This window comes from Anopheles gambiae, chromosome 3 (assembly GCF_943734735.2).
Source record: "Anopheles gambiae chromosome 3, idAnoGambNW_F1_1, whole genome shotgun sequence".
Lineage (NCBI taxonomy): Eukaryota > Metazoa > Arthropoda > Insecta > Diptera > Culicidae > Anopheles > Anopheles gambiae.
This window is the reverse complement of record NC_064602.1, coordinates 36337554-36353232: the sequence shown is the minus strand read 5'-3', so window position 1 is coordinate 36353232 and position 15679 is coordinate 36337554. Positions and strand designations below refer to the sequence as shown.

The 15679-nt window shown below is 46.0% G+C and overlaps 2 protein-coding genes across 9 annotated transcripts in view; both read right to left on the bottom strand.

Annotated features, from left to right (window-relative positions):
- The window catches only part of LOC1278948 (protein rolling stone), a 135050-nt gene that overhangs the window by 61737 nt on the left and 57634 nt on the right, over positions 1-15679 (bottom strand). The gene's annotated exons all lie outside the window — the stretch shown is intronic.
- The window catches only part of LOC1278944 (protein rolling stone), a 65690-nt gene that overhangs the window by 37382 nt on the left and 12629 nt on the right, over positions 1-15679 (bottom strand). For 4 of the 8 annotated variants that reach the window (XM_061653156.1, XM_061653158.1, XM_061653153.1 and 1 more), the window contains exon 2: positions 12521-12574. The exons of 1 other annotated variant lie outside the window; for it this stretch is intronic. The gene's annotated coding sequence lies outside the window, so the exon portion shown is untranslated. Of the gene's footprint in view, positions 1-5898; positions 6674-12520; positions 12575-15078; positions 15214-15679 lie in introns of those variants that run through there. 3 more of the 8 variants (XM_061653159.1, XM_318598.3, XM_061653157.1) reach the window with 2 other exon arrangements.

Here is a 15679-nt window from a genome sequence, read left to right as displayed (position 1 = left end):
CCCAGCCCGTAAAGTCTTTTTTAGGCCGTCCACAAGGACAGAGGAGGCGTGGTAGGCCCACATTGAGGTGGCAAGATGGCGTGGAGGCGTCCCCCATTAAGGCCGGGATAAAGGACTGGCAGACGAAGGCGCGAGACCGTGAGCGGTTTCGGACATTCGTGAGGCAGGCCAAGACCGCAGAGCGGTTGTAGCGCCAGATAAGTAAGTAAGTAAGAAATCGTCTGGAAGTACAAGCTGGTTTAACAGGTAACACTTAATCATCAGGAGAATCTTACATACAATTGTTTAAAGACATATCTGAAACAGCTTTGGGATTCTGCCCGATTAAAATCGATAAATATTACGTCTTATTGTCTCCAAGATCTTTAAGACATTGATAAATTATGTCAATTTCATTAGAGCATCTCATCAGACTAAAAGTCCCTAAAAATCTAGTCAGGCGAGAGAAAAAAACAACCGCACGGCAGCATCGCACCGCAAAACGGCTCCACGCGAGCATTCGGTGCGCTCCAGATTGCGCCACCAAAGTGCCATTATTTGTGCGACCTGTGTGCCCGCCGCCCACAAGCAGGAAATTCCGACCGAAAATAATTGTGATTGCATGATTTTTTAATTCCGTCCGGGAGTTGCACCGTCCGGGATAGGTTGCATTGCGCCTCCCTGCCAACGACGGGTAACCTAATTTCCCCTTCGACTCTCCCCACACACTCTCTCTCTCCACACTCACTGATTAGACTCACTGACAAGATAAAAGACAGATAGTTTCCCACGATGAATCCCATCCGACCGGGAATGGCTGGCAAGCGAACCCCGAAAGGTCGTAGCATAATCGACGGGCTGGCTCTGGCAGCTGGCAGCAACAAAACGCCGAGGGAAAAGATAGAAACACACACCGTCAAAAACAAAGTACTCTCGCCTTCTCCGCCCCAAAAAGTGCTGGTGGAATCCAGTAGCAGTCTGGAACGGTGGCACACTGGGTTAAGCGAACGTAACGCTGTGGCACACGGCACGGGTCAACGATGCAGCAAAACAAACCCTCGTGCGACAATTTTCATTATCGTGCGTTGTTAAATTTGCATCCTGTCAATCACGGAACCATACGGAGGCAAACTGCGGGAGCGAGCGAGAGGACCCGTCATTCAGACACTGTGCCGGCACACCGTCATGTGGCTTTTGGAGCTGAACATGAGAGCGTCAATCACTCGCGACTGCACAGCCAGTAGAAAGCAGGAAAAAAAACGGCTTGCCTGCCGTCAAACACTCCCAGACTGTCAGCGTCCCCGAACTCTTGCATCGCTATCTCTAGAATGGAATCGACGAGCACCATGAAGCACTTTAGGGAGATGTAGTAGATGTTGGGAATGGGACACAAAAGGACACCCCGGATGACAGCTTAACGGATCTATGCCAACGCCCGTGGAACGTCCGAACGTCGGTACAGCTTTAGTTGGAAAGAAGAATGAGCCGCGGCGCCTGTTGTGAACCAAAATCAGAAAACACGGTGTGAGATCTCAGATCTGGGATGCTTCGTTCAAAATTCAAACCCAAAAAGAACCTCAAAAAAGAACGAATGAACCGGGTCGGTGGAAGTGGGAAAAAGGGACGTAACCGACAAAAAAAGAACCTCACATCGAATTTTCCACATGACATTCAACGTAAATTTACGAGAGCCAATCTTGCGGCTAAACGTCAAAGCCCCCGGCGGAGTATTTTTATGTGTTCTGGTCCTCCGCTCCTCCAATGATCCCAGGGCAGAACCTTAGGAGCTAACAATGTAGGAAGTTTTGCTTCCCATGCTTACCAGCTTCCCCATTCTCGGGGAAGAATAAATGGTAAATGGGCAAAGAAAATGGTGGTTCCGGTCAGGGATGGCACCGTCTCTGGCGTGTATCTGCAGAAATTATTCATCATCACCTGGTGAACGCGCTTACTTTGTCGTTCTGCGGGGTTGCTGGACGGGGGACTCCGTTGGAGCACAAACACCACTATCATCCGCCAGCAAATAACGAGCACAGCTAAAGGATACTTTTCCTTTCGCAGTAAAATGCTTACTAACGGGGCAGAGTAGAACGAGCTTGTTGTTACCAGCAGGGAAGCATGCTTCAAACGGAACGGCAGTTACACATAAACATAAAACCCCCGAGCGCGAGCTCGCCCGTTTCACATTCAAGCAAATCAAGCAAAGCACCAAGCGTAATCGTAAATGGGTTGAGCTGGGAAAACTACACCACACAAGACAGAGCGTGAGGGTCTCGCAGGAATCGCAAAAGATGCTCCTAGCCCTTAAATTATACATTCGCCTCACAAACACTCACACGCGGGGAGTAGTTTAGGAAACGAGAGAGATATATATATTTATTTAAAATTATTCTCACTTTTTAATGTTACACATCGCGCTGCGCCTTTTATACACCAAGGCAAGCAGTTAATATCCTGGCAGGCATCACGTTGGGCTGCTCCTGCTGCTGTGTCGTGGAATCATTTCCGGAAAAAGGCTCGCAAACCAAGAAACAAGGCACAACGTTAGTGTTGGTTTGGCATCATATTCAAGCCAACCACCGTGATGCCGCTATTCTGCCAAAGCTCACGTACAACATGAAAGAGCACGTGACAGCAGGCGAGTCGGAACTGGAAAAGGCAGTCAGTCGGATGGAAGCCGCGCGTTTCTGCCAGCGCTCTCGCATGGAGCGCTCATTATTTTCTGAACTGAAATTCCGATCCCTGCCGAGTGCGGATTAGAAATTCTTGGAACTTGGCGACGCGGGTGAAGCCCAGGTGGAGCATAGAAAATCAAAATATTTGTTCATTTGACTTAAGATTAATCAAAAACCGGTGACGAACGGTGAGGAGCGTTCGCTCAACAAACAGGGCTTTTGATGACACAGGATGCTGCTTGATGACAAACGTGCCACCTTTTCGCTGGAATACAAACTGAAGGTATCACTCATCCGGTGGGCCCAATCAAGCGGACAGAATCAAGGGAAGAGCGTTTGCTTCAGGATCAGGATTGCACAATGTTTCGTAATGAGGGAGACTGTAACGCGTTGCTTGCGATATCAAACAGCTATGGGGATAGAATGTTTCTCCGAAGTAGCTTTGAAAAGTGTTGAGCAGCTTAGATTGACAGTGACTGACATCTTTAATACTTTAAGAATTAAAAGTAATAACTTGGATGTCTTCATGAACAACTCCAACAGGATTCGTTGCGGAGATATCTTGTAGTATTTGGTGCAACAAGAGACTTATCTGTGACTCATCAGTTCATCCAAAACAGTATACTAAAAAAAGTGTAGGGAAAGACTCATCTCAGGCAAGATTACTATAAGTAGAGATATGTATCTTAATAATGATAACAATATCTCACATAATTCAGGAAAATGATGAGTTTGTTTAAGGTCTAAGTCATAAGGATCAATGTACTAAAATTTCAATTGTTTGAAGATTTCAAACTAGAAAGTATAACGAGGAAATCTTCTGAGAATTAGTCAATATCCTGGAAACACTGGAATTAGAACTTTGAATTCCAATATGTTTATTGGCTGAAATATCATGCATAGCTTTCAAACACATTCAAATTGCTATTATTGTTCCACAATATCTTATGCTCCAGTTAATGATAAAAATCTACAAACCTCAATAGTTTGTAGTTTTACTTCATTAGAATTCATAGATGCATATCTACCTCAACTATCATCTCCCAACAACTACCGAGCACTACACTGTCTTCACAACATCGCTGCTACCGTTGCGGTCAAGCAAAGACGGTGCGATAATTGTCCACTTTTGAAAATCCGTTTAAATACCACCCGCTCCAGAATCCCACCATTGCCCGGTGGGTCTGCTACAAACTAGCTGACATCTTGTTTTGCAGTCCCATTTTGCCGTCGCTCTCTCTCAGCAAACCCCCATTTTTGCAACTTAGTTTTGCAAAATTTACCCAGCCAAATACACACACACAAACTCCGAGATTAAACTCCGTAAGCCCGTAACTGGGTCTATATACCGTGCAGTTGGGAGGTTATTTTCGGGTGCAGTTCGCCCAGTTCGCCACCTATCGGACGCAATAGTTAAGGTGCAGCAATAATGTCCTCAATTCGCCATACTGCACTTCTCAACGGCCAGGCTCCGGGCTGCCATTTTGGACCCGACCAGAGAGCCTCGGCGGAGTAGCAGAAGGGTTCCGGAAGAAAGACCTTATCACGTTACGAAAGCCAAATCAAGTAATTTGTGCTATACAGCGAAAAGTTGCACCTTCCAACCGGCGTTTGCTACGGTAAATATTTTGCCCTTCCAGGGAAAGGGATGGAAAGAGGGGTGTGTGTGTGTGTGTGTGTGTGTGTGTGAGAAGGTCTGGTTTTGTCAGGCTTTGGAAGCGATACTGAACAAACACCACACAGTTGTGTGTCCATGGCCAGTGGTGGTACTGAATATTCAGCAACCCGGCCCGGTTCCACGAACAACGACGCGCGCGCTTGGCACCAACGGCTCTGACCGAAAACTTTCCTGCGATTTTCTCGCCTCACTTGGACCGGGAGCAGAAGCCTGGACGATGGTGGAACAGGGTGACGAAACTTTTCGACACTTGCTCGGTGCAACTGCAACGCCGCCACCCTGGTATGTGCAACTGGGTCCTGGAGCAAGGCCGTCTCCCGAATGTCGTGTCTTCGCCTCGGCCCGGAAAGGAGAGGAAAAGCTTAGAGCCAACCAAAAAAAACACACCCTCTGCAAGGCAACTGTTCGGTATTTACAGACGGGTGGCCGGGGATGGTGGAAAAGTCCTTCCCCCGGATCGATAAGTGGGCTGGAAAGCTGGTGTGCTGATAGTCGCCGTCGTCCCAAGCATCCCAGTAGCGGCTGCCAATTCAGGTTCCGAATATCCGGCCGCCATTGCTCATTACGAATTTGCGCTGGTGGTTCCAAGGGGCAGGCCAGAAAAAAGGGCGAAAGAGGGGTTCGTTCGGGATGTCTTGTGCTTCGGTAAGTCTTACAGCATCCACAAACACACCAGCAATCATTTTTCGAACGAACCAAACCCAAGGCCAATAATTTTTCGGTGTGAGTGTTTGGTTGTCCTTTTCTTTTTCGCAACTTTGGTTTGCTTTCCACATAATTTGCCCATTTTTTCCCCCACTTTGCTTCAGTCGTTCGGTCGATGACAACCCTGGAGGGAGAGAGAGAGTGGGACCTTTGTTTGGACAAGCTTAAATTGTCAGCTTCGCAGGCAGCTAGGAAGGAGGGAGGAGCAGGCAGCCCTCAAGTTGTGGGAAATTAATATTTTCCTCTTCACATTTTTTGCCGTCCTCAGTGCGCCGCTGGTAGTGAAGTGGGCACGTCGTATGTGATCCTAATTTCGCCTCCGACTTCTCATGAAAAGATCCCCGGCCAGAAGAATGTGGTTTTCTATTTCTTTTCTTTTTTTGCTTTCGGGTGAATGTTCCTCTGGTTCCACTGTTTGATGTCGAACGTTCGTATTAAGGTACATGTTTTCGCTTTGAAAACAAAAAAATGGTGGCGGAAAGCCTGCACATAATTTCGACCACTGCACTATGCTAAAACGGAGCAAAAGGGAGGAAGTTGGGGAGGTTGTGGGGGTAAATGTTCGCATTGCTTGCAGTCCCAGACAGCGGACGAGGACGTTGAGCGCGCTGCTGCCTCAATGCCTTGCGCTGACAGCGTGGATACCGCGGGACCGGTGTGTTACTGAGCGGCCTTCAGGGTGACCGGCTTGTTTTTGGGAAATTCCCCACACACACATACACACAAAAAACGACAAGATGCCCGCTAGCAAATCGAAGATGTACTCCTCCTCTCTCTCTCTCTCTCTCTCTCTCTCTCTCTGGACAGCACCGAAACTGGAGGAACACGGGCGCTAACAGCAGCAATGACATGGAAAATTACCTGCAGCAGGACGGTGGCGGCGGTTCCACGTTGTGCGAACACGCACAACTCTCCTCCTGGTATTCCAATGTGGCGGCGTTTCGGTGGCTCCCGGTCTACAGTCAATTATGTGCGAGTGCGAGGGTGCACCACCGCGGAGTGGGAGTGGCACCCGGGGGAGAAGGAGTGCGTTGGCAGACAGGCGGAAACGACAGCCCGTAGCCGGAAATGTGGTGTGAAGCTTTGGGCGAGTGCTCGTGTGAGAAGACACAACAAAAAAACCGTTTTGCGAGAGGAAAATTTGCACCGCTTCCTCCACCACCGGAACTCCCCTCGGGTACGGTACTCAGATTTCACCTCCTCCCGGGCGATGACGTTGCTTCTTGACGCTTTTCACAGCTATGTACAAACACACACGTGCGCGCACTTATACCTATATTTGCACTAGCACACAGACACAAACACACACACACACCCGTCACAGGGAGGGAGGAACCCTGCTGTCGTAAAGCAAAAGTTTGCTGCCGTTAGAGTGAAGAAGCCTTCGCACGAAATGCAAACACTCAACCGTTGCACGCGAAACTTAAACTTTTTTGCATTACATACACTTTTTGTAGGACAATTCCAGCACACACAAACACACACGGTACGGTTCACTCTGCACGGGGGAGAGTTTGTGCAGAAGAACCCTTTTTGCCTCTCCCACGTTTTCACTCCATTGCTTTGCTCCCCCGTGCCTGCTTACATTGCACACACTCTCACTCACTTGGTTTGTTGTGTTTGGTGCGTCACCAGCCTGTGTTGTTGGGGAAAACATTTGTTCCAAAACATTACCTCTTCTGGAGCAAAAGCACCCCGGGGCGAAGAAGCCCAACTGACCCAACGCATTAAAAGGAGGTTGTGGGAAGGGGGGCAATAAGAAGGTAAAGCTAACTCCCAGAACTCTCCCAGCGTCTGCTCCGTACACAACAGCAAACCCCGGTGAAAATGGAAATGCAATGCAAACAATCAGACGAATTGATGTAAAATAAACAGATCTATGTGAACGGATAGAACAATGAGGATGGCTTTTGGGCGGTTGGGGGGGAAAGAAACGAACCAAAACGAAGCTTTCGACAATACAACCGAAAAGATGTACCAGAACTCCAGACAAATCAGAAAGCAAACATAAGCGACAAACAATGTGTAGTGAAAGCCGACGGTTGTAAACGATAAATTTGCACACCTTAATGCCCGTGTTGACTTATCAACGGGTCAGATGGTATCATGAACACAAGAAATGTTTTTAAAATGCCACACCGAGATAACCGTTTATCTAACGCCTCCTTTTCGTTAATGAAATGCATACACTGTAAGAGCTTTAAAGCTGTAATTTAATGTAAATTGAAAGGGCGTACCTTCTTATAGGGGAGGGGATTTCGAAAAGCATTAAAGCTAGCACAATGTCGCCTTCTTGATAATGGAGAATAATTTTGGCACAACGTGAACCCGATCGTGTGGTTGTGGTTTTCTGGTTTTGTAGGAGTTACGCAACGCATCGAGGGCAAAACAACGACCGACAATACCGTTCTTCAATCAATCAAAACTCTGCCAAGTGTGTCAAGTGTAATGGGGCTGACATTTGTGTACATTATTCAGGCTGTTACATAGCAACGTATGCCTACGAGCAGCTTCAGAATCATGAAATCATTTGATGCACGTGTTAAAAGAAAGGATCAATCAAATAAACATGAATTAGATCATTCAAAGAAGCGGCTACTACACTTTAGCTAGAGGAGTAACGAAAAAGAAAAGTAGGAACAGCTTCATGTACAGCATTCCAGACAACTTTTAAGCAGTAAGTAGAAATCAAATGAAAGTTAATATACAGTGAAATATCTCTAAGGCTTCAAGGAACCGTCAACATAGAGCCATATTTATGTTAGGGAAAACCAATAAAAGGGTTGCTACGAAGTATCTCTGAAACGACGAGAAAACTTTGGCATCGTTTGATTAATATTTTTGTGGATTGTCATTCATCTTAGACATTGAAAAGATTCATTTAGCCTGCCAAATCCCATATGCATCTTAGAGAATATTAGCCTTTGGTAGACATTTATCTTGAAGAGATATCAAATGTATGGAATTTGATTGATTTGAGGATTGTCAAAATCAGTGATGTCAAACACGTTTTGGGTCGCGGGCCGGATTACGGTTCAAAATATTCTCGCGGGCCGCAGTTGGGTGGCGGCGGGATGGCAGTGCTTTCAATCGTCAAAAATCATTAAGGACTTATTCTTCGACCTAGAATCTTATTTCCATTTTTTTCGTAACCCTTAAATAAACAGTTCATGAAATTCATGAATTTACTCATGCTCTAATTCAGTGGCGGTCGTGCCTACTCGGAAATTATATAATTCATATTCAATTGCCGGTCTGGTGGTACAGTCGTCAACTCGTACGACGTAACAACATGCCCGTCATGGCTTCAAGTCCCGAATAGACCGTGCCCCCATACGTAGATCTGACTATCCGGCTATGGTAACAATAAGTCACTGAAAGCCAAGCTCACTTCACTAGTGGGAACAGACAAGCCTTGACCGACAGCGGTTGTTGAGCCAAAAAGAAGAAGAAGAAGAAGAAGATTCAATTGCTTCAGATATCTGCTAACTTTCAGGCTGCCTGGACAGACTTCACACAATGACACTCGAATGCTGCATTTTGAAAACGCTAATGAATAATAACGATACATCAAAATTTATCACTACATCAGCAAATATTGGCTAGATATTTGGCCATTTTGTTGAGGAAATGAGACTACCAGAATACAGTCGACCTCATACAATTCTTACCTTTTTGAGGGCTTGGTTTTTAATTACAACGACCTGATTTTGAAGAACCATATCTAAAGAGTACCCTCATCAATTAAGTGAAGAAATACATGGTATTCCAATACATGATTTCCAAACTTTCCGAACTCAATGTCGGAAAATGGGTGAAAATATTGATAGTCCGACTTAAGAGTCCTCTCAGGAAACAACTACTAAAACACTTGCTATATGCCATCTTCACGGATACCTTCCCAAACAAGTAACTATGTGTAACTTACTTCTTTCTTCGATAAGCGAAGTATTAAAACTGAATGTTGAAACCTTCTTCCTCAGTGAATAAACATTAATACACCAGGTTTTCTTACCTTATAATTTACAATCTATTTCTGCTTCATTCAAACAACTGCCAAAGTTCTTCGCGGGCCGGATTGAGAGCCTTCACGGGCCGTATGTTTGACATGTCTGGTCAAAATGTTCGTCTTAAAGACTCAATTCATCTTAAATAAACTACATCTTGAATATATGTCACTGTATTTGACATATAAATATTCCCAAAAAACTAGAAATTCATTTTTACCGTAACGCTTCCTCAGTTTCACCTCAAACAAATGGCGCCATCTATTGGTGAGAAAGATTAAACATGTCTTCTATAAAGCTTATTAACGTGTAAATAAGCCATCAATGGGACGAGAAGCTATAACATTGATCTAGTTTTTGCTTTCTAATATGATTTACTCCAAATGTAAATATGTTGATTCACATCATTTGATCTTTCAAGACATCTTATAATCCTTACACTAGCTACACAAAACGCCAGCACACAAGCTGAAATGCAATTCCCCTTTAAAAAAAACTTTCATACGTCATTTGATGACGTTATAAACTGTGTCACACTTTTCCGCACACAAAAATTTTCCTTCTCAAAGCCATGCGAAAACATGAATAGATTGGCTGCACAAAACTGCATGAATGGATTATACATTGGACGTAAAAATTAAAAAAAAAAACACACACCCATACAACCCCCAACACGAAAACTGGCTCGAACCCGCCAAACTGCTTAATAGCATTTGCTATTGGCAACGGTAATGCAATTACGATGCGATCCATCACCCACCACCATTCATGAAGTTTTTGGGGAGACTCCCTTCAATCCCCACTCCCCCAGCTCTGATTTTCGTGCACCACCTATGCAATGGAGAGGTTGGACGGAGGGAACGGTTATTTCGTAACTACGCTTTCGTACCAAGTGTGCGCTAGCATATCGCTCTCTCTCTCTCGGTAGCCGACCCTAATTAAGGAAACCACACAAAAGTCAATTCAGCGAGCATAATACGTTTCGCGTCGCGCCACCACCGCCTGACGGTTGGACGGTCGGTGTGTGTTTTTGGCACGGCGCGCTCGGGAAATTGGCATCACCACAACTGCCGATACGCGCGGGCAGCAAACCCGAAATAAAGAGAGCAGGTATGCTCCCGATTCCCAGCTAGCCCACCCACCGTTCACGGGTTTGTTCGCCGGGCCCCCCGGTCGTGGGTTCAGCGAGAGGAAGCCTTAAATTTCCGATAAAAGGTTTATGCTGACATTTTTATGGGCTATCATCGTCAGCGAAAGCGGAGCTAAGGATGTAGAGGGAAAAGGAAAGGAAACGGTGGCAAGAGAGTGTGTGAAAGTTCCGGCCAGGAGACAACCCCGCTGTCCCATTGCGGTTCCACCAGTGGCCAAGTGCCATTATGCACCTCAGACAGCTCCCCTCCCCGGTAGAATTCAATTTTCGATTTACGACCCCAAGCCGATTCTGGTGGTGCTCGCATTTTTCCGGGTTTGAAGACCTTGGGACCACATTCGAGACGCAATGTCACTGTACAGCCCTTGCCATGAAAAGCTGAATTTGTTTTAAAACGCACACGGCTACGATACGATACAAACTACGCCAAAAAGTGCTCAGAAGTTGCCACTCCAGGGGGAGGACGGACGACTGGGTGAAAGTTTACCTTTTGCTGTTTTATACGTTATGAATCCCTTTCTTTCTCTCTCTCTCTCTCTCTCTCTCTCGGAAGCAACTCTATGGGATGCTTTGCTTAAGCATCCTTTCGTGAAGAGTGTTCTAAGGTTCTGTACATAGCAGCGAAAGAAGCACTGGTAGGTTTTTGTTACATTGTTCCTTCTGCAAAGGGGTACCATTTCAAAGCCAAGAGAAGAGACAAAGCAACTTTGTATGTGCACTTCTGGAAGGTAAGTAGTTTGACGTTGGAAATAAGTGCATTTCTTAGTAGCGGAGTGCAACTACTTTAGAGGGAAGATCTCTTTAAAGTGAGTAAAATGTGTAGATAGTTTTTTTAAAGCACAGTCTATGCTTGCAATGTGCCAATAAATTCAACGAGATTATATTTATGTATTGCTTGTTTTACCACTTCCTATCCTCGATATTGTTCCGACCACTCAATACATCAAGTTATCGCACAATTTCCTCCTCGGTTATTTATTTACTGTTAAGCGAACTCGAGCTCGAGGACAAAAAAGGACTTACATGGGCACGTTCCCTTCCTTTTTGCACGTCCGCAACCAGCTGCTTGAAAAAAACTAAGCACTTTATATGCGATCTATCGCCCGCTATCACGGTTTTATTGCAATCCGTTCAGTGTTTAAGTATAGCGCCTGGGCCTGGGCCTGGGTGCGCCATGAACACCATGAACCCGGGGGCGATTTATCTCCATCGGCAGCATAGCCGGCAGCATAATCGTATCCCTTTTCGGTCCATTTGATTCGGTCCACACACAAACACGCAAGGAAGGACGTGTAAGCCGCCGCGTGCCAACGACGAACGAACGAACTCGCCCAGAGCTCGGGCGAATCTAACGCACCCGAAAATTGTACCATTATTGACCGAACGGATTTGGAACGTTCGCACACGTTGTGTCACAAACACCACACGGTGCACACGGAGTGATCAGGCAGGGTGTAGCGAGTGTGGTTGTGTGTGCGGTCCCGGTTTCCAAGGATCGCCTTTCAAACGCACACACGCGCTGCGGGTGCATTGAAATTGCATTCCAGCCGGTTTTGCCCGGCCGTGGCGAGGTGAAACAAAATGCAATCCCGAGCCAGCTGTTTGAAAAATTGCACCGTCAAGCCGTTGTTTTGGCTACCTTTTTTATGCTTTCATCACGCTCTGCTGCTCACTCTCACTCTCTCTCTCTTTCTTTCTGCTCTTGACTGTTCCAATTCAGCCCTGCTGCACCGTATGTTTGTGCTAAAAATCCTTCGAGCGAATTCACGCGCAACTATTCGCAGCTCGGCTGTCATCTGCAGCTTGTGCTCGAAACACGCGCTACCACACTTCCTTCGTTTTGCCGAATGGGTGACGAAAATCTGAAAATTGGCTACCAATCGAACCTTGGATGTTACCACACACACACACACACATATGTGGCAACATTTAATCCGTGTGCTGGTTTTTTTCGTTACGGAGTGAAGCGTAAAAATGAAACAAGAACAGAGAATGTAGCAACTGATCCGCAAAAATGGTTCACGACGCTGCAGGAGAAGTCGAGCGTGAAAAGCGGAAAAGAACCACACGCTGAACCTCGAGAAGAATCTCAGAGTGTGTGTGTGTGAGAGAGAGAGAGAGAAGACGAAAAATATAACAATTAAAAGATATTCCATCAATCCGAGGGAGAGAAACGACCCAAAGAAGCTTATAATGGAAAACATAATGAGAGTAAAAAACGAGTGAAAAACTATAATTAAACCAATATGTTCAATTAAACATAAGAGAATGCAAAAAATGAAACAAATTGATTGAAAAAAAAAGAAAATAGCTAATTAATACATACCTCTCAGGCGAAATAATATAAAAAAGGAACCCTTTCCGCAAGTACGAGCGCAACCTGGTAGAGAGCAGAAAAAAAACGAAAAAGAAAAGAGAAAAATAATATAATAAAATAAGAGTGCAAACAAATAAAGAAGAAGAACAAAACGCAATTTGAGAAAGAAAACCCCAAAAAGCGGAGAAAACATAGATCGAAAACGAGGTACAACAGCAGCAGCAACAACCAAAAACACATAAACTAAAAACACAGTTAAACCAATCTGCACACACTGCTGCTGGCTGGCGTATGAAAACAAGGTTGCCAAAAAAAAAAATAAGAAGAAAATAAAAACCCCGAAAAGTTCGTGTTTTGCGTGTCGTGGGAAAGATGCTCCAGTCTCTCCACCCAACCTATAGCTCTACCTTCCACTAGTCGTGGCATCGCCTTTCCACCGTACCAGGTGCAAGCCAGGTCTCCCCCCCCTCCCCCCCCCCCCCCCCTACAACCTCACAAAACCGCCCGCAAATTGATGATTCGTTTCGGTAGCTACGGCGGAGTGAAGCTGAAACGAATACGTCAAACCAGGTGGCAGCGTGCACACAGCACAACAACGCAGGGTTGAATGCACCGGCAGAGTTGTCGAGGCTCCATAGGTCGAAGTTCTCTTACCCCATCCCCCCCCTCGGACTCGCCGAGCTGAAAACAGCTGACACGGTCTTAACGGTTCGACACGGTTCGGTGATGGTGGTGGTGGTGGTGTAGATTCCGGGGTTTCAACTTCGCCGGTGGTAAAATCAAGGGGGCGCAAGCGAGCTTCCGATGCGCGAATACCTGGAAGCATTAGACAGCAGGCGATTTCGATCGAGTGCAAACGTTTGCAAAAAAAAAGAAGAAAACGCCACCGACGAGAAATTCCAAGAAGTCTTAGAAGCCCTCCGCCTCCAGTGCGGATGTGTTTTGGGCCTCTCTTTGGGCGCAGAAGAAGGCATTCGAAGGGAAGCAACGGCCACAAGAAATGATGCGCTGGCAACCCGCACACACACACACACACACATTGCTGCGGACCCCGGGTGGATCATCATCAGTCATCTGCATGGGGTAGGATAAATCAAACTCTCGGCATACAGATTGGCCGCACGAGAGGGAGAGAGAGCATTGGAGCAAAAAACAAAACAAAAAACGGGCGACTCTCCAAAACATACCGGAAGGATGCTGCTGCAGGAATGGAGTGAAACATTTTGCACAGATCGAAAGCGAGACGTTAGGAATGCAGCCCCACTTCACTATGCAACTGTGTGTGTGTATGTGGTGGGGAGTGTATTAATCTGTAGATGTTTCTGATTTATCATTTGCAGAACTTGGTAGGACGTGCGATCAAGTAGTCCAGGAACTGTTCAAAGCCATATTAAAGCGATGCATTTTGCTGGAAACTGCAGAATGGGCGTGGTTTGCAATAAAAAACTTCGAAAAAAAAAGAGCCTGAATAACGATAACGAGCTCTTGATAGTGATAAATTTTAATTGAAAGAATAAAATTAACCTTCCCTCCCAGACACGGATAGGCGTCAAACGGCCCTCATTAAAGGATAATTAAAGAATGCTAATTAGGATAGTGTGGCAGTAGCAATAAAAAAAGGGAAAATCAACCACCACAAGAAAAAAAACAACCCAGCCCAGCCCAATTTCCAGGAAACCGGGTTTAACATCCCATAATGGATCGATTACAATTGACAATTGGGTGACCGACGAAAAAAAACAAGGCCGCTCCCGTGGAATGTCATAAGCGTTGGGAGGCGGCTTTGAATTTAAATCCCTCCAACCAACCAAGAGAAACAAAAAAGCGCAATGACTAATCCCAGTAATCGCTGTGCTTAAGAATAATTTACTTTTTTCGTCCCTTCTTTCGCGAGCCATCGTTCAGCCGCCCACCCGCTTTTGCCACCCCTGGCCACCGCAGGTCGCAGGTTCCAACTTCACTTCTCAATATCGGGAGCTCTCTCTTGTTACCATTTCCTGCCGGAAATGGAGTGCCGCGATTTATCACGATTTTCTCCCCCTGTGCATGCTTCTCCTCTGCTTTTCTACCTCTCGTATGCCTCGTTTTTTTAAACCATCTCCCCCTCTTTCCTGCGTCCAGGAACCGATCGGTTTTGTGGGGTTTTATATTGCATCGATTAAAGTTTTGCCGTTTCGTTCCCGGTATAGGACCATCGCCGGTGCTGCTCCGTGACGTAGAACTCAATTAAAGCCAATTAATTCAACTACACTAATTATGGTGGTCGGAGAGCCGTTCGGTTGCACAATACACGGTTGCACATTCCCGGCGTGTGTGTGTGTTCTGTGCCGGTAATATTTGTTCGTAAAAGAAAGCAAAAAAAAACAATAAACAACTCATACACATTGCTTGTGCAAGCGAACACCAGCGAAAACAATCCAGTGCGGAATAAATGGCAGATTTGGTTGCTTAACCGGCGCTAAATCGATATCGAGACGTGAGAGAGTTTAGCAATCAATATCCATGTCAAAATCTGTATTCGAGATATGGAGCTACTGCGGGTGTGTGTAGGTAAACACGATAAACACCTTCACTGGGCTTTTTGACAGCCGCTTTGATTAATCCGATGCACTATAAAACACGGGAGCACACACACACGCACAAGCAAAGAACACATGTAACTACAACAATTCTTGGAATGCGTTGTACGGCGGTCACTTTGATGCGTGTGTCTTTGATTGAACGAATGGCTTGAGATGACAGTTGTAACTGCACCCAGCACAACTCCATCAGTTCGCCATCCCTTCTCCCTATTCCCTCCACCCCACTAACGCACAGCGAGGTGTTCCGTGGCGTTTGAAGATTTAATTCAATTTGGACGGTTATTGTTATTGAATTATGGTCACCGATAGATGGCCTCTTAAACTCTTAAAGTCGGCGTCGCGACACGATTTTTGTGTCTTGCTCACACAGACACGCACACACACACATACACGTACAAACACAGAGACCTGCACTGCGAGGTATAGTGAGGTGACCGGCGCACAAACCCGACCTCCGATACCGGGGGGACTGGGTTTAAACATCGTACGATATCACCTGACAATACCGGCCCAATACCAAACAACCCCACGCACACAACCCCCCTGCGTGACAGGGACTTTTCTTCACTGCACACAGTCACATGGA